The sequence below is a fragment of the Prionailurus viverrinus genome, chromosome E1, assembly GCF_022837055.1.
Source record: "Prionailurus viverrinus isolate Anna chromosome E1, UM_Priviv_1.0, whole genome shotgun sequence".
In the NCBI taxonomy this organism is placed as follows: domain Eukaryota; kingdom Metazoa; phylum Chordata; class Mammalia; order Carnivora; family Felidae; genus Prionailurus; species Prionailurus viverrinus.
The window spans coordinates 27244085-27264082 of NC_062574.1; the positions used below are offsets into that span (position 1 = coordinate 27244085).

The following is a 19998-nucleotide window of genomic DNA, read 5'->3' on the forward strand; positions in this document are numbered from 1 at the left end:
CAGCCATTGAGAACAACAGGCATCTTGCAAATAGACAGAGACAAGAATAGCCCCGGCTGGGTCACTGTATCCTGTGGGGCCCAGCCCAGCCTGGCATAACCAGGCACAGCCTGGCACTCCCTTGAGGGAGGGTGGTACCAAAGGTGGGGAGACTGAAAGGAAGTTAAGGAAGCAATTAGAATGAAGCAAACAGAATTTCAGCCCAGGAGATCCCAAACAGACTGTCAGACACATTTGTTTGCTGTCATTACTGCTAGGCAACAAGACAGCTCTTTTCCATGTTGTGTATCAACCAAGGCTGGTATTCAGGACTCCAGGAAAGGTTTTCTGTTGTTGTTGGTGGTGGTGGTGGTGGTGGTGGTGGTGGTGGTGGTGTGTGTGTGTGTTTAAATTACACAACGCTTTTCTTCTGTCCTTTAAAGGAAAGTAATAGTTCTAGGCCCAGCCCTTCCAGCCAGCTCAAAGGAACGGAAAGCACTTTGAGTTTCCTGTTTAGTATCCATAACCACTGATTTCTGGCCCCTTTGAAAGTCTGGAAGGCAGCAATTCCTTCCAAAAGTAGGAGGACCACTGAAAATGAATACTTTTGGAGGGGGAGCAGGAATGGCAAAAGAGCAAACATGTGGGTTCCTTCCCCTTGGTACAGGCGCAAGTCCTCATGCTTGAGCACACTCAAGCACGAAGTCCTCCTAGCATGAAGCAGAGGCTCTCCAACATAGGCCCTCTTCTCTCACTGGGAAGGCCAACCGTTTTCAACTGAGCATGTGTTGTCTCAGGAGATGAAGGACACAGATGTCCACCCAACTGCAATATCTGGGAGTGAGGAGCAAATGGGCATTCGTAAGAGGATCTGGTCCTGGCATCAGAAAATCAGGATCAAATCTTGGTTTTACAACTACAACTTATTAGCTACTTGACCTTGGGAGAATTATTCAGCCTCTCTCAACTTCCACATCTTTTACATCAGTGGATGGAAACAATGCCTATTTCATAAGGGTTCTGAGGATAATAAGTAAAACAAGGTAAATGAAGTCCAGAGTAAAAGGAAGTTCAGTTCTCTATCTTTCCTCTTTGGCCTGTTCAGAAGCCTAGAAAAGAGAGATGAAAAGGCCGATTCTAATCTACTTGGGTTTAGAAAATCCTTTTCTTTGGTAACTATGATCTCCCCCTTTCTCTATTATGACAAAAGGCAAATGTTCCACTCTTTGCAACTCAATGTCTCCATAAAAATGGAGGGATAAGACTGAAGCTCCCTATGATCCTTTCCAGTCATGTTCTGTGAATTCTTTAAAGCACTTAGCGCTTGCTTCTCCATCCTACCATCCACAGGCAGTGTGAATTACATGGGCTTCAAAGAAGTAGAGTGCTAGAGTTTGAACGCTGGCTTTGCCATGTACCAGCTACGGCCACTAACTTGAGCAAGCCAATTAACTACTCTGAGACCGGATTTCCTAATCTGTAAAATGGGCACAATAAAATCGTATTCACACTCACACCAGCTTTCTATGAGAAATAAATGATACTGTGTATTAAAAAAAGTTCTCCATAAACTTCAAGGCTTTATATATATTTTGTTGTTGCTGTTACAATTTCTTTTTATTAGATAGCTATAAAAGAACTTATTAGTACAAACATAAAGTTGAGTTCATTTTAACTGAAATATAATTCACATTACCATAAAAGTCATCCTTTTTATATGATTCAGTGGCTCTTGATATATTCATAAGGTTGTGCAATCATCACCACTATCTAATTCCAGAACATTTCCACACTCCAAAAAGAAATCTCATATTGTACCAGTCAACTTCCATGTCCCCTGCCCCAACCCTGACAACCACAAATCTACCCTCTGTCTCCACGTATTTGCTGAAGGCACTATATGCCACACTATATACTATCTCAGCAAGAAGGTAGCAGAAGTATTAGGTAGAGATACAAAGGAGGGTTAGTAAACCCCCTGTCCTTGGGGTGTTGGTTAAACATCCCACCTCAGCAGGTCTGACACTCTGTTGGGGAAGGCCAGGTCAGTCTTTTCTCCTCTCTCATTCTTTTTCCATCCATCGTCAAGCCCAGTGGAGCTTACCATTTAGGGTCAGGGTAAGCCATAGGCTCCATTCCAAAGAGCTGAAACCCAAGGCGAATAATACTGGGTCCTATTTGGATTTCACTCTTGAGGAAGCACATGGAGAAAGCACATAATAAAGAATAATGAAAATGATGAAAACTTCCAGAATTAGAACCCAAGTGCAACTTAAAGAGATTAGGAGAGTTTAGCTAAGAGGGAAGAAGATTAAAGGGGATTTCTTCCATTTTCTCTGAAAGAAACAGACAAGGAAATGGACGCAGATGGAAGTAAGAGAGACTTGGGTTAATTATAAGGGAAGAATTTCCTGACTCTGTATGATTTCAACACTAGGACACAGGTCACTAGGAAAGATGAGGAAAGAACAAAGCCATTTATATGTGTTTATCGTTTACCAAAAGCTTTCACATATCTGTCTAGAAACGTTGACATGGGGTAGAAAGTCATGTGCGCTGACTAGGGGCAGAAGCATGGCCTCCTACAGGCCTCCTCCCCTGGCTCTGAGTTTTGTAGGTCTCCGTTCACTCTCACATTCCCTAAACAGATGGAGGGAGGGGTTGGGAAAGGACTGGCTCTAAAGGAGGAAATATCTGCTGTGTGGAGTCATAAAATTCCAAGGGCATGGGAGCATACATGATGCAAATGATGCAAGCAACTAACGGCAGACACAAAAGGTGCTGAGCGGTCTGGGTGCCACGTTTTATTGCTTAACGGGGGATATTCTGGGATCTAAGTCATTTAACGATCAGACCATTTACATTCACCTTCCTGTTGGCCTATATGAAACAGACTGCTTTTAGGGATGGACCTAGAATAGAGAAATGGAATGGAAACAGAATGGCATAAAGAGCCTGCAAAGTCAGCTCCCTCATGGTGTCATGTCTGCCTGATGTTCAGTGGAAAGGATGCAGGCTTGGGAGCAAGCTGTGTAACCTTGAGCAAGTCATTCTGAGCCTCAGGGCCCCATCTACAAAAGGGAGAAACACAACGCCCTATTCCAAAAGGATGTTGTATTAAATGAATGCCTGTACGTACAGCACAGTGCCTAGCTCGTGAAACAGCATTTAATAAATGTTTGTTTCCTTTCACACCACCACGGGCCTTCTGGATGTAACACGGGATTTGCTGGACCAGTCTGGAAGAGCTGGGCTGTCTCACCAGTGCTTCCCCAGACTCTCTACCAAACCCCCTACAGCCACAGACCCTCACAGCTCCTCTCCCACACCTCTCCAAGTTGTTCTAAGGGCCTCAGATGTGGTTTGGGGCCGTGGGGCTGTTCTTTGTTGAACCAAGAGCAGATAAGACTCCCTAGTTTGTGGCAAAGGGTTAGGACAGTAGATGCCAATATAAACATGCAGCCAGTGGGAAAACAGATGCCGCCAGCTCTCAACATCCTGCATTGGCTCCTTGCTCTCCATAGAGAAGTCACAGAAAACATGCATTCTTCAGAAAGACAAAGAGCAGGGGATTCCCATAATCAGACAAACTCCATTCTCTACAGAAGAAAGCTGGACATGTCACCCTCACTAGGTCTGTTTGGGGAGACTGGCCTCTGAGTTAAGAGAGTAGAGGTAGTGGAATCAGAATGTAATAGCAGGCAGTCATTAGTACTGGGGACTCTGCAGTTCACTTCAAATATAAAACTAAAACTTTTAAGGGGGCTGAAATAATGGAACTTAAATTTCTCTCAAAACCATCAGGTCTCTGAAAATAATTCACTATGAGCTGCTAAAATTAAGAAGATAATGCAAGTTGGGGGTGCCTGGGTGGCTCAGTCGGTTGAGCATCCGACTTTGGCTCAGGTCATGATCTCGTGGTTTGTCAGTTTGAGCCCCGCGTTGGGCTCTGTGCTGACAGCTCGGAGCCTGAAGCCTGCTTCGGATTCTGTGTGTCTCTCTCTGCCCCTTCCCTGCTCATGCTCTGTCTCCATCTCTCAAAAATAAACAAACATTAAAAAAGAAGAAGATGATGATAATGCAAGTTAATATACCTAGGAAGGACAAATACCAATTTTTGGATTTATGTTTCAATCTACACTTCTGTTTCCAAAGCCAACTAGACACCAGAAAATGAAATGTCCTCACACTACAAAAGATATCTGATGTCAGTGGGTAAAACCTCAGACTCTCAAGGTAAGTCTTCCCCTGCAACCAATCCAGGCAAAAAGACCAGAAAAGGCTTCAGAAACTGAAGCCACACACTATGGTGGGGGTGCTCCAAAAACCCTTTCTAACAAGCAATCACTGTAGTGAAATTGGAGAGTTTATAGAAGAAATTAAGCAGGCTCATGCAATTGGAAATTGTGAAATAGTAACAGTACAGTTGTATACGGTGCTTACTATGTATATAGTGCTTACCATATGCCAGGCAAGATTCAAATTGTTTTACATAAACCAAGTAACTTAATCTGCTACTGATCTGATGAAGTAGGTACAATCGTTGTCCCCATTTTACAGATGAGAAAATTAAGTCCATGGTCAAACAACAAATAGATGACAGAGACCAGGGAGTCTGGTTCCAAAGTCTAAGGGAGAATGAAGATGGGATAACAAGGGTGTTGTCCAGGTGACTCACTAAAAGAAAGGGGCCTAACAGAATTAGACTAATACTGACATCAGAATGCACAAAGCACTTTCACACACATTAACTAATTCAATCTGTAAAATAGCAGAGGAAACTGAAACCCAGGGCTGTTCAAGTGACTTTCCCAGTTTCACATAGCTTGTAAGTCAAGGTCAGAACACAAATCTACAGCTTTTGATTCCAAGTCCCAAGATTTTTCTAGAGTGTGTTCACCTGGAAAATCTGTCTCTTTGATGAAGAAGGATGGATCAAGTTGTCAAAATTGATGAAAATCTCTTAGGCTATTCAACTTCCTCTGCTCTGATTCCATATTTACTTAGCAACTGCCTAAATCTAATTCTCTCGCTCAAGTGGGTTTACCTTCAAGGAAGATAACACATAGTCTGAGCTTTCAGGATTATCTGTTCCACTGTAAATTAACAAATCAGAATTCTGGTCTACCAATTAGCTTCCTGTGAGTTGTGCTAGATGAACTGCTTCACCACAACTTGGCCATTCTTCAGTACATAGGTAAAATTAAATGTGTAAACCTACAATGCTTAAGGCTGACTGAAGACCACCAAAGGAATGTTCTTTGCAACCCAACATGAAAACAGCCTTCCGCACTCACTACTGAGTGAATGATTCTCATTTCATAAGCTGTGAGAACAAATAATTAAAAGCAAAGAGGCCCATTAAAATCCTTTCTTTGGCACCTGGACTTCACAACAAGGAAAGAGCAGAGAACCCAGAAAAATGCTTGGGGAGTTAGCTAAAAAAAAAGAAAGAGAAAGAAAGACTTAACTAATAGCATTCTATAGGAATCTCCTGCAGTGGATTGCAGTTTTGGTATAGCAAAAGATCTCAAAACAAAACAAAATATACACATGACCGTATCCAGTTTTAATGTCATAGACCATTGGGATATGAAGGATCTCCAAAGGTCAGCCACTCATCTGATGCATGGCTGTCACCCACGTTTCTATCAAACCTCGTCCAGGGATAGGGAACTCTTTACCTCCCCAGGAAGCCCATTCTTCTGCCAGTCACTCTGCCTGTCCCTAATTCCTCGTATGAGTTGAACTCTTATCTCCTGAGAGTTCCCAGAATGCTCCATCTTTATATCTTCTGGTGCCAAATAACACTTGGAGTGATATCTTTAAAGCTATAATCTTGCTTGCATCAAGGTTTCTTTGTATGGGCTGAACTTCTCCCAGCTTAGTAGCCTGGTATAATGGAAGAATTATATAGTTGTATGAACTAGATTCAATTCCCAGTTCTGGCACTTTCTTTACCATGTGCTCTTGGATGTGTTCACCTCTCTGGTCTCAAGTTCCTCATCTGCCAAATGGCAGAACAATACCCACCTCACAAACAGTGAAACGCCCGGCACAGAACAGGCTTTCTATAAATGGCAGTACCCTTCCTTCTACCAGTTCCTTCAAATTTCTGTATGTGGTGTGGTTTTAACCCTCACCAAGTTTTCCACTATCTTCTGAACCTCATTTTTCGTTCCATCCTAGTTGTTCTCTAAATACCTTCAACACTTTGCTCTCCTGGAAATGCTAATCATAGCCCAAGGCTTTAAACAATTGGACTTCAGGTTGCATACACTATAAAGTAGACTGACTAACGTGTTCTTCCCACTGTGGCAGGAACTCTGTCCAACGTCAGGCTTTCCTCCAGTGAGCACAGTAGCATGCATCTACATTTAATCCCTATGTACACACACACACACACACATACACACACACATGGACTAGGTTTAGGAGTAGAGTTATAAGAAATAGTTACAAAGGAAGAGACAATCATGGTGGGCTTGAAGAAATCACAGCCAAAGGGCTCTTACGAAAGAGACAAGAGCATATAAATGAGGATAGGGTGCTGGCCAAAGTGTTAATGCCGGGCACTGGTGATTCTAGGTATTCCTTCTAGAAACAGAACACGACACTGGGTCACAACAACCATCCTACACACTCATGCCCCTGTCAGGCAAGGCTAGATCATCTGCCTCCAACTGCATGATGTCCTTGGGCAGATCCATGATCCTCTGAACTGGGAGTTGCATCATCTGTGAAATGAGGGGGTTGAGTAAGGTCTCTTTCAAGGGTGAACATTGTGTGAATCCACTTTCTCAAGAGAGTAAACGCCTCACACATTAAATGAGCATTTCTGACTCAGAGTTAGACCTCTTCTCTCATGTTTTTAAACTTCCTGTTTATCTGCATAAAAAGTCTTTTCTGTTCATCAGCTGGCCTATCTTATCTGACAATTCCTATTTTAGGACTCTCATCCTCAAGACATAGAAACTTAAAACCTTTTCACATACTCTGGTGCTCAACCTTCTTCCCTAGCCAAAACCAAAGCCCCAGACACATTGTGAGATATCAGGCATTGGAAAATCATCTCCTGGGCAAAACAGTTTTGTGTCGCATGAATGTAGTCTATGATTTAAAAACTGGGGGGAAATCTAGGGGCACCTGGCTAGCTCAGTCAGTTAAGCATCTGACTTTGGCTGAGGTCATGATCTCACAGTCTGTGAGTTCGGGCCCTGCGCTGGGCTCTGTGCTGACAGCTTGGAGCTTGGAGCCTGCTTCAAATTCTGCATCTCTCTCTCTCTCTGCCTCTTCCCTGCTCATGCTGTGTGTCTCTCTCTCAAAAATAAATAAAAACATTAAAAAATAAAATAAAATAAAAACTGGGGGGAAATCTAAATGTCCAATAGTAAGGGTATGGCTTAGAATCTTGTGATATGATCCTAATGAGGAATACTGTGCCTCCATAATTATAAATCAACAAATATTTAATGAGCAGCTGTGCCCCAGACCTGGCTGGGCACAAAGAAGAATGTAGCAAGCTAGCTCTGCCCTGAAGGTGCTTATAATCTAGCTAACTAGAAAACAGGACTAAAATACACAAAATATGTATAAAACAATGTGTATCCTTTTGACACATTATGGACATTAAAGGAGTTTTTGAGAACATGAATAGAACTGAAGAAGATGAGATCATTTGGAGGGGGGGAGATTTAGCAGGGGCATTCTTTGGAGAGGAAGTAAGATTTGAAGAAACATGAGCACTTAGCACAGCCTCAGCACAACCCATGTACATATATCCCCATCCCCTTCCTAGGAGAGGGTAATAACTCCTTGAGAAGCCAGCAGAGGTCCCTAGATGTTTGCAATCATATCTTGTGTCTTCCATAGTTTGATACCACCTAAGGGCATTGTCTCAAGTATTATCAGTGTTTTATAAGTGAGGAAAGATAGCTGAGTGGGATAGAACCACTCCTGAAAGCCAGATCTCAAGAAGTCCCTGCCTTTCTTTTGGGCATCTACTTTGTTTTGAAGTGAGTGTAAGCATTGTCTATTGTGTACACATCTAACATAGGACATTCTTACCACTCCCCTTTCCACTAATTTTTTCTTATTGATGGGGGTGGAGAGGGTGTGGGATCCTTAACAGCATTGGGCAGCAAATTTGAAAGCAGAACTTGTTAGTTTTTAAACAAGGACCAGCCAGTTGGACCACAGAGTGGGTGTTTCCATGCGAATTCCAGCACTTTCAAGTTGCTCCATGAACTGAGCCCAGCCAGGACAGCAAACCTTGTTGGGGTTTTTTTGGTTTTGGTTTTTTTTTTTTTTTTTTTTTTTTTTTTTTGCAGCCAGCTCTTTGCTTAGGTCTAGAGAGGGACTCAATTAGCATCATGGAAACACAGAGCAGATTTCAGAAAGGAAAGGTCAGCTAGCTGCAAGCCCTAGCATTTGCTATCAGCCATCTGCCAGGCAGGAAGTGCTACTCAGATCTATTTTTAATCATCTTCCCTAGGCGAGGGCTCCTGGGAGAATGCAGAGGCCAGGCTTATTCCAAGACAAACATTTAATTGCTACCTTTCTGTACACATTCTTAAACAGTCTCTGGATACTCAAGACCAACTTATACATAGATGCCCAGTTCTTGGGTTCTGTCATGCTGGCACCTACCTACAGGGTTGTATTTGGAGGCCCTAGTTGAGGACCTCTTCTTGAGGAAATTTCCTGACTGATAGATCAACTCCACATAACATAACAATCCCTATAACCAGGTTCCAGGGATTTGCTCTGGTTGCAAGTGACAGAGAAGAGAGAAGTTGTGGAAGTCCAGGAGCACATGTTCACTCCCAACAGCGGTGAGACTGGCAATGCTAACTGTGCAAACTTCCTGCTCATTTTTATTTTAAGTGCATCTATCTCTTCAAAAAGGTAAATTAAAACCAGTTCGTCTGGCAGTAACTCATCTGTTACTCAAGATATGGGTTGGCTAAAGAAAGAGGAAAGGTTTCATCTCAATTCCCAGGGACCCAGGCTGTGCTGTGGCTGGTTGTCCAGGCACAGGAACATTTTGTCCGCTGGCTTCATCCCCCTCCTGACTAGGAGCAGTACTCACGTCTCAGTTCCACCCAGCCCAAGGAATGAAACATCTCTGCAAGGTCTGGACAGGGAGTCTGCAGGCCATGGCCATAGCAGATTATGCAGAAACGGAGCCTGGCTCAGAAGCTCCTGCATTCTTCCAGCCCACACACTGAATACAGAGTTTCCTTGTCTCTTGACACTTAAAAACTTTCAGCCTCCAATTTCCACCCTTAGGTAAAGCCTAAGCATATGTACAGTTGTACCAATAAAAGATGAAAGCTAGGCAGCTAGCCACCACCCAGGGCCTGCCCCATCAAACACAATAGCAGGGAGCCGCAGCACCCATGCTTTGTGCAGAATGACAAAAGGACAAAGGGGTCTGCTCCAGGTGTTACCCACCTCTCCTCCCTCCCCCTTGCCTCCTCTTAGGAGCTTATCTGTCAGTGAGCAGCCAATGGGAAAGCTAAGCCGAAAGGGCACCTTGGCTGTGGGATCTTTGCCTGGCGATGTGAAATAAGAGACTGAGTATTTGGGGCAACTTAACACCAGCAGGAGCCCAGCCAGAGGGTCAGGGAGGAAGGGACTGAATAGGCAGACATGTGCTTCACAGGAGATCTAACTCCCAGGGGTGGGGGGCGGGGGGGTGGAATCCCTCCCCTCAGTGCTATGGAACTCTGCCCTGGTGAGCTGGGGCACACATGTCCCTGAAAAGAAAAAAGCCACTGCACAGGGTCACTCTCCCTGACCCAGTTGGACCACAAATTAATTAGGGCTTCTGAGCCGTGCTGACTCTTGAGTTCTTCTTTTTGGTTTCAGGAGCAAAAGGAGCTAATTAGTAAACAGCTTAAGAAATAATAACTTCTTCCCCTGCTGAGAATCACCTGTGCTCTTCCTTCATCCCTTCCCCTGCTTGCCATGGCTCTATGGGTCAAAAAACTCTATTTTAAAAAATCCAGAGGGGCACCTGGGTGGCTCAGTCAGTTAAGCAGCCGACTTTGGCTCAGGTCATGATCTCATGGTTCATGAGTTTGAGTCCTACATCGGGCTCTGTGCTGACAGCTCAGAACCTCGAGCCTGCTTCAGATTCTGTGTCTCCCCCACATCTCTCTCTCTCTCTCTCTCTCTCTCTCTCTCTCTCTCTCTGCCCCTCCCCCACTTGTGTGTGCGCTCGTGCTCTCTCTCTCTCTCAAAAATAAATAAACATTAAAAAAAGGAAAAAAAACAACAGAGACCATAGGGTATTATGTTCCATAGGGTGTCATGTTTGGTTCAAGTTCAAGACCCCAGGAATAGGGGTTTACCTGGAGATTTCTGAGCCAGGCAGACAGCCTGGGAAGCACCAAGAGAGTAGGCTGGGCTGGGTTTCTCTGCTAATTTAGAGCAAGAAACAGTGTGGTGGAGCACTGAAGGGTATGAACTGGGAGTCATGCCTGAATTCCAATTTTGGTTCCACCCTTTCCTAACTGGGTCCCCTTGATCAATTCAATTTGTCTAAGCCTCACTTTCTTCATCCCAAAATGGTAACAATGGTAGTACATCTCTCTCTGGGTCGGTATGAGAGAAAAGATGTGAGACAAAAGATGTAAATACCAGCACTGCACTGGTATTTAGTTAACACTCAGTAAAATGATAACTACTGTCATCATTATTAGAGGAAGATCTCCAAAGAGTTCTCTTCTTTTTCAAACAAATGTTAGTCAAAACCACCAATTGTGCCTTCAGGGAGTGGAAAGTGCTAGAAGGTAGACAGTGAACACTAGGGCCAGCATGCCCTGGCTACCTTCAAAGCAAGGAGAAGGCTGGGACTAGGGTGAGGCAAGCCAGGAAGCCAGCACCTAGCATCTTTAAGGAGGCCCTTGCTCTGAGGTGCTGCCTTTGTACAGCCCCAAGAGTGAATGCTTTTCAAGTCCTGTATCCTAGGTGACTTGTTTCCTTCCCTTAGGCAGGGCCTTCATTCCCAGTCACATTCAGACCTACAGAATAGGAATTTCTGGAAGTAGGTCCTGAAGATCAGTCTTTTTATCCCAGGTTATTCTGATGTGCTGTCAGATTTGGGGATCTCTGCTCAGAATCCCCATTTTCTAAGGCCAGTTTCAACTACATTCAGGCATATGCTAAAACACTGGAAAGTACAGAAGCCATCTATTTCTCCCCTTCACTTTGCCCTGTCCCAAACCCCATGACTACACCAAAAGCCACATGAATTCTGAAACTCAGTTCTCACTTTAACATAATAGAAAAACTCATAAATGTGGGGGTGCAATTGCCACCTTATAATGACTCAGTGAGCTTCAAGAAGCCATACAAGAAAGTCGAGCTAAAGGGAGTACCTGGCCCAGCAAACCAGGGAACTCTGAAAGGCCCTCTTCTCAAAGTTATGAAGGTTTGGTGTTCGCCAATGATTTATCTGACTTCTGATTAACTGAAGGCATCACAAGGAGGAAATGAGCCTGACTGTGAATTACAGCACTGGCTTAATTATCAGGGTTTATTAACTTTATACAATATCAACATTCCTGTTCACACAGAGCTCATGGATATACAGTTTATAGAAGCTGGAGGAGTTGACTTTATGAACTAGGCTATATTATAATATTCTAGTCCAATCTCAATCAAATGCTATCATTTCCTTGCTTTAAAAGCGCTTTCAGTGGCTCCCTACACATACAAAACTGAATCTAAATTCCTTAGCTGGGCCTTCTGAGCCTTATGCAATCCACACCTCCTGACCTTCTGCTTCCCTCTCTCACCCTCTCCATCTCTTCCTGTGATTCCTTAGGCTTGATCTCCTCTAGAGGATTTCTCTGCCTCTGCTCAGAATGGACCTGCCCCCTCCACCGACTTTTCCTGTTCACTTAGGAAAAACTCATCCTGCTCTTTGCCCCTAGAGCATCCTGAATAACCACTCCCCAAAGCCTGTATTTCAGTACATCTTATAATAATTTACCTGTTGGTCTTCCCCACTAGATCACGAGCTACTTAAGGGCAAACATTTTCATGTGTCCATTGCAGTTTTCCCAGTGCCTCATATTCAATATGTGCTGAGTGGTCAGAGAGGTTATGCGACTTACTCAATGCCACGCTGAAGAGTTAGTGGTAGAGCCAGGCCTAGAACAGAGGTGGCTTGACCATTCAGGACTTGAAAGTGACGCCACTGACTCTGTCTGCAGGGCCCCACTTTGTGTTCCCATTACAGTGATGACGTTGTGTGAAAATATGTGCTCTGTCTGGCTTGGTCAGCTTGTAACCTTTGGTGGGAACCTGCAGGTGCTAGATGGCTGGGCTGAAGTTTGGCCTATGCAGTTGACACCACAGTGTCAAACGGAACTACTCAATGAACACAGTGTGTCAGCTCCTACACTATCTATAGCAAATGTAAGCACTGTGTTGGCTTTAGATTCCTCCTGAAATCACATAAACATATTTCTCCAACATGCATTTCACAACTGGTTCCCATCTTGTAGCCTAGGAATCAGCAAATGTGCAAGGGCCAAACTGAGCTTCTTACCTGTTTCAGAAGTATTTAACTGGAACACGGCTATGCTCATTTGTTTATGTATTCTCTATGGCTGCAGAGTTGGATGGTTGAGACCATATGGCCAGCAGCACCTAAAAATTTACTATCTGGCCTTTGCAGAAAATTTTGCCAACCATTTAGCTGCAGGAAGAGGGAATGAAGACTCCAAAGAGGCCCCTCCCTTCTACCAAGAGACTGGTTGCCCCCACCCTGGAAGGTAGTGGACCAAGTGGCTTTTGCATGATGTCATTTCTTTTTTTAGCACTGGTTACAGGCCTGGGATTCAGGAGATTTTGCCTGACAGAGACACAGAGGGGCCTGAAACACCTAGCGCATGGCCTAACATATAATGGTGCTTAGGAAATGTTTTTTAAATAAATAAACAAAGGCATGGGAGGTCAGCCTGTCTGTGTCCATCCTCCCCCCTGTCAGTTTCAAGGTGACCAGTCATACAGGTGCCTGGCAGCAGCCTGGTGACCTAGATTTGTCAGCCCTTATCTTATCGGCTTTCCTTCCCTGTGTGTTTACCCAGTACCTGCCCCCACAGTGCCCAGGGCAGACTGGCCTGTTGTTTTTACACAGAAGGAGACAGACAGGGAGGACCTTTCCTCTCCCACAGATACACTTTGCTTTTTCTCTCTCCTGCTGAAGCCAGGATCAAGAAATATGGGGACTTGGAACTTAAGGAGCTCCAATAAGTCTGGTTTCTCCAACTTCCTCTCTCCTTTGGTTTCCTGGGTGAATTTGTCTGGGCGAGGGGGAGGTGGGAAGAGGGGTCTTTAAAGGGCTCCTCAGAGCCCTACCTGTCATTTAGAACATTCTGCATCAAGAGGGGAGGGACTGAGGGTAAAATTGTGCAGCTTTCAGAAGTAAACAAAGCAACCAGCACCCAATGGTTAGAGGCCTGTTCCTGAGAACAGACATTCCTCCAAAGCCACATCAGAGAACAGTGGGTCTAATTCTCTGGCCACCTCGAGCTGCAAGAGCCTAGCTGGCAGTTTTACCAGTCTGGGAGAGCCTAGGCTGACATTGCAGCAGAGGACAGGGACGGTGAAGAAAAAAGTTCTGCACAGTTGGGAATCTCATGGAAATTAGGCAAATTGGATGGAAAGCAATATGGAAATGTTGGTTTCTTGGCTGCCCCAGACAGCCCTGGGTACCAGGTACAGATGGGGATCCCTTCTACTGCCACCAGCTGCTTCTGCAGATAATGGGCTTTCCAGTGACCAAAGGGTCCTGGGCACAAGGTGGCTGAGGGCAAAGCATACATCTGTTTGCCACTATATTACCAATACCTAATTTGTGAGAGGAGTCGCTAAATGTGGAACAAATGGTAGGGTTCAGTGCAGGAGGTTTCATTCTGGGATCTTTTGTTTGGGCAAGGAAAAACTTTTCTGTCCCCTCCGGTATCTGTTGGAGAGTTAAAGGAAATGCTGTTGTTGGGACCAGCCCTAACAGGGAGGAAAAGGAGTTTCCTGGGCCCCCAAAGTTAGATCATTTTCCTTCTGACAATATAAGTTGTCCCTTCAAAGGCCCAAAGGTGTTGGAGGCAGAAGGGAGGGGAGAGCCAGCGCCACCTGCTCAGCCTCTCTCACCACTGGTCTGGGAGGGGAGGGAGTTCATGGACTGATTAGATGTTGTTGTTTTTAGCAGCAGCTGGTGGAGCCATCTCCTCCTCTCTTCCTCTCCTCCCCCCTCCTTCCCTGAGTCACACTCCAGCCACTAGCAATAAGCAAGGGAAGGGAGGGGAGGGGAGGGAAGCGGAGAGCTAAAGCTCCCCGGGTTAGGCAGCCCTGACCTCAGAGACAATGCTCTGGGTCACCAGGTCAAACCCTCCCTTCAGGAGCTGGCTGAGTGCTTTGCAAACAAAGGTATCAGAGATTCTTTTGGGGTTTGTTTTTTTAAAGATAATGAAAATAGCTTCTTTCAAAAGAACCTCTCCACACACACACACACCCCCCCCCCCCCCATGAAGCATCCCAGGGTGAACCAGACTGACTAGCAATTCTCAGCTATGGCTCCAACACCCAGGTTGCCTGGGTTGCTGTTGTCACAGTAGTCTAAGGTCTCTGTAACTGGTTGAAGTGTGGGTCAGAGGAAAACTCGCCATCTGACAGCTTAGATGGGAAGGGGGCAGGGGCAGATTTTTCCATTTAAATTTTGGAGAGGCTTGACAGCTGTTTGCAGGTAAGCCCAACCCCACCTGTCCAAGAGCAGAGGCTGCCACTGTTATTTAATCACCTCCAGAAACCTGCTAGTCCCTTTGGAATTATAAGGAGCAAGAGATTCAATGTTTATAGAGGTCTCAGAAGACCACTGGTAATTGTATAGCTAAAGGGGTAATAGCTGAGACTCAGACAAAAGGAAGGAACTGTTTACCAGGACTATTAGGGGTGCCAGGATCTGGGCATGTTTGCTACTTTGGTTTTGCTTAATGAGTATTCATAGATAACAAGTATCAGCCTTTATGGAACATTTACTATTATGTCAGGCACTCTGAGAAGTACCTTATATTGATCACCTCACTTCATTTCCACAAAAACCTTACAGGTATCTAATATTAATAGTAATCCCATTTTCCCAATGAGGATATTAAGACACAGAGAGGTTATTCAACTTGCATAACCACTAAGTGAAGAAAGAAGTCAGGGTTTGAACCCAGGTAGTCTGGCTCAGAGATTGCATTGTTAACCACTAAGTTATGTTGCCTTGCATTATCTTCTGATAATGATGTACTAGAATCAGAAAAAGGGAGAGATGGAACACTTCAATGACAGTCTAATCTAATGCCTCATTTGGATGGATGAAGAAAAAGGAAAGCTACAGAGCACAGTCTTGCCCAAGATCATACACCTTGATGCTTCTGTTTTAGCCATCAGCCCTCTCCCCTAGACCTGCCTCCAGCATCTACAAGCACGAGTTATATGTAAGGCAGTAGGTGGTATGGCAGAGAGGAGGTGGCAAAGTACAAAGTCAAGAGGCACTCAGTTTCTCTGGTCTTTGGTTTCCTAACCTGTAAAATGAGGAGCTGAAGGGGAACATCTAGGTTCAAAGGCCCCTCTAGCTCTAATGTTCTGAGAGTCTATGACTCCAGGTCATTTAGAATCTTATTAGGAAGCAAGACAATTATATGTAAAAAGTGCCCATAACCACAATAACACAGACCACATTATTACAAGACAGTCATTATTAACTACCAAATGAACAACGAGACAGTGAACTTCTATAGGCGTTCAGTGGAGGGAGGGACTCCTACAGTCCAGCAAGACAACCTAGAAAATACTTAAACCAGTCTTCAGAAATGGGTAGAGAGTGAATAGAGAGAAAGGAAGAAGGACTTTTCAGACAAGGCAAATGATAGAAGGGAATACAGGGTAGGATTTACCACCAATATTAATGAGACCAGAAGACAGTTGATGCCAAATGGAGCCACTTAGGTCATGACTGTCAAGCTATGGTAAAGAAGGCATAGACCTATCTAGACCTGTATCCCACACAGCTTCTTGGTAACCTACGACCTTAGAAAAGTCGCTTAATTCCCACCTTGAGGGGAGGTGGTAAAGTAAGTGATGGAGTAATAAGGAAAATGTCTAAAGGGCCCCCTAGCACACAGTAGATGTTCAATAAATAGTAGTAAAGCAACAATGTAGATTTTTCATCCTCTTTTTTTTTTAGGTTACCAACACAACCTCATCTGTAACACTCTTTTGCCCCCACAGTGAGGCTTACACTCCCAAGTACCTCAAAGATAACACTCTAAGTACAGGAATCATGTTGGCTTCATCTCTCTATCCCTAGCACCCAGCCCAGAGCCTGGCAAGTTGTTTGAAATACAAAAAATATTATTGAACTGAACAATCAGCATATGACGGTAGATTCTGGTCAGGCCCCAAAAAACAAAACAGCCAAACCAGCATTGGTGCAGCTTTACTATTCCAGAGACAGAGGGAGTTGCCAATGCTCAAAAAAAAAAACACAGGGCAGGGGTCCTGTACCTACTTCTTGTTTCTCAGGAAAGACACCCTGTTGAAAAGAGTTTCTTTGGATCTTAAGTACACAAGCTTGCAATCATCAGCCTCCTTATTGAATGCCAAAACACTAATGTACAAACCAATCTTATGATTGGAACCTTACAGGCATTTGCAAACCACAGAGTTAATTTTCAGGGTACGCCTCATAGCTCAAGTCAACATTTCCTTTTGGTATTTAAAGCAACCACATAGAAAGGATCACATTTGAGCAGATTCATGCTCCAGCTGCCTGCAGTCTGTAGCAAAAAAAAAAAAAAAAAAAAAAAAAATATCCACAGATGATTCACCAGACTTGGTCGCTAGCAGCTCCTCTACAATAAATTGGTGAGCAATTCTACTCGTGCCTAGATCATTAATTTTCACAGGGAGCAGGTATGACTATGGGACAGGTCTGTCTCCCATCCAGAATATGACCTCCTAAACTCAATTCCTCTTGTTCATGACTACAAGTGATAGAATATTTTAAACCTTAGAATGCTTATATTTCTTTCCTAAGCAATGCTCAACAAAACTTCACTGAATAACTTCCATGTGCCCCAAACACCTGTAGATCACTGCAATGCATACACACTGGTTCCTCCATCTCTGGTCTCTTCTTTAGTAGTTCACCTACCACACTGTGACAACATTTGCCATCTCAAAGCAAAGCTCTTTCTGGCTGTGTCATTACTTGCTCAAAAGTTTCAGTGGCACCCAACTGCCAGCAGCATAAAGCCAGGACTTCTATTCTCCCAACAGTCTGGCTTCAACTCCTTCGACCTGTTTTCACACAGCTCCTCAACATCTAACCTATGGGAATGGCTGCTCCCTCATGCTTCCTGCCTGCACTTCTTTGTTCACGCTGCTCTTTTTACTGGTCCCTCCCCATCCATTTCCTCATGTCCAGGTTCTTGCTTCAAGGCACACCTCACTGTCACTTCTTCTACCAAGTCTTCCCAGAACTTCAATTCCTAGACAGATGGATTTTAATGGTGTCTTTTTTGGGTTTTTTTGATCAACAACTTTTGAGAGCCTGCAGAAAGCTATGGAACCCTCTCTTGAAAAACAGATATGCACATAGAATTGAACATACAGTTTCAGAGATTCCCTGAAGCCAGTCCATGAGCTCCAAATTAAGACCCTCTTATGTCTGTCTCTATTTTGGAATAATAATTGTCATTTGTTCATATATTCACTGAAAATCTACCAGTCTTTGGGAGCTGTGCAGAGTGCTGGAGAAACAAAGATGGTATCGCAATTATCTCCTCAAGCATTTCACAAGCTAATGGAGATATGTGCTGTTACACTGTGATAAGTGCCCTAAGATAAACATAAGGTGAAATACAAATTTCAAGAAGGGATAACTTATGAACCTATTATCTCCCAGCTAGAGTCCAAGTTCCTTGAGGATAAAATCCTTGAGGGTGATATTATAATATCTACTAGAGTGCTACACAGAGTACATATTTAGTACATGTGTAATTACAGAACAGTGCCCATGAGACAAAACTGCATGTACAGGCAGAGCCCCCACTGCCCTCCACCCCCACCTCCCAGTGGCCTCTGAGATCCAGTGAAGGTGGTTCTATGTTCGAACAATCATGCTATACAATTTAACCTAGCAATAATTTATGACTTATCCTACGCTGAAGTGATTCATTCTCTGTCCCAATGGAGAAAAGATACCATAATATACTACCCCTTACATGCTTCAAATGGTTTCTTTTCACCAAGGAACACTGTAATCTAACCATATCCCTTTGTTTGGAGGTTTTCTGTATAAGATCTGTCACCCCTTCCCAAGTGATCAACAGACAGCCCTTTTGCACTCCTCCAGAACTATCACTTCATCAGAAAATTAGGGCTTTCAAAGGTCAGATAGTTGGGAAAAAGAAGTCAGTGATTTAAGGTTTTACAAAAGCTAAATTGATTGAATGTGTTTTTAAACGGGGCTTATTGGTTTATGTTGGAACTCTTCCATAATTTATCACTTCTGCCTTTGCTGTACCTCAGAAATGCTGTTTAGGAAACCAACAAACACTGCAAAAGAAGCAAAGGTACCCACTATGGTATGGGTCCTACCAACATGGTTGTTACTGACATCTTTTTTCTTAAAGCCCATCGGCAACTCTGGTACAATCATAGGTCACGTTATTTCAGAAACAAAAATTTCACTTTTTATGCTATAGACATCTATAGGTTTACATATAATCTAGTTTTCCCCTCCTGCTAGAATAGAAATACTAATTTTACTGCATTACAGTTTTTTTAAGAGTCATCGTCACATATCCATTGGACACCAAAAACCTTTCAATTAATAAAATTGGAATTCAACATATATTTTGCTAGTTAGGAAAGCTCAGAATTATCTTCAAGAGCCACATCTTATCGTATATATTCTTTATGAATTATACTGCTTGCTGTGACACAGCTGTCATTAACACTACTAAATACAATCCAAAGCTCACTATAACATTTTCTTTTTTTTTTTTTAATTTTTTTTTAACATTTATTTATTTTTGAGACAGGGAGAGACAGCATGAATGGGGGAGGATCAGAGAGAGAGGGAGACACAGAATCTGAAACAGGCTCCAGGCTCTGAGCTGTCAGCACAGAGCCTGACGCGGGGTTCGAACTCACGGACCGCGAGATCATGACCTGAGCCGAAGTCGGATGCTTAACTGACTGAGCCACCCAGGTGCCCCTCACTATAACATTTTCAAGACACTTAGAGGAAAAGAAATGAGTGGATTTTTAGAAATTCTATTCTTATATTTATTTTTAACATCGAACTTTCCAGGATATTTATTATACATTAAAGACAAGCTGGTGGGTGGTGTAAATGAAGAGAAACGCATCCCAGACGAGTAGAATGGAAAGGATAGAATAGATCTCTGGACTTCCACATCAGCACCCCTCTATGTCCACTACCTATAAGCCACTGTGTTATGGGTACTAGTCTTTTTGAGAATCACTGGTGTTGAACACTAGTGCTCAGAAGCAGAGGTTCAGAAGCCACGGTGGGCAGAGGGGGCCTCTCAGTAGCCACTAGACCAATACATGGCCTCAGAACACCCTCCTCCCCACCACTTTTCTCAAAGCAATGCTGTACCTTACATCTAAGCAGGCAAGGAAAACCAAAATGCTACTGCTGTAAGGCAAATGGAACCCTACAGGGAACAAAAAGAACTGGCCTCCTAAAACCTCCCAGCCTCACAAGGAGGCCCAGTGCTTGAAAAGAGCCAGAGCTCTTCACACAGAGCACAGCTGAAGGAGCACGAAATACAGATGTGTGGTTCTGAGGCTGTGGAACCTCAGGCCAGTCACTAAGTTGCCCACAGCCTGTTTCCTCATGAAGAGAGGCTGGGCTAGATGATCTGCAATTCTAGGAGTTCTGTATTTGCCACCAGAAGATAATCTGACCTGAAGATTGGA

The 19998-nt window shown here is 43.9% G+C and overlaps 1 protein-coding gene across 3 annotated transcripts in view; it reads right to left on the reverse strand.

The window, feature by feature from the left end:
* Nucleotides 1-19998, reverse strand: part of YPEL2 (yippee like 2) — a 105112-nt gene that overhangs the window by 58406 nt on the left and 26708 nt on the right. The gene's annotated exons all lie outside the window — the stretch shown is intronic.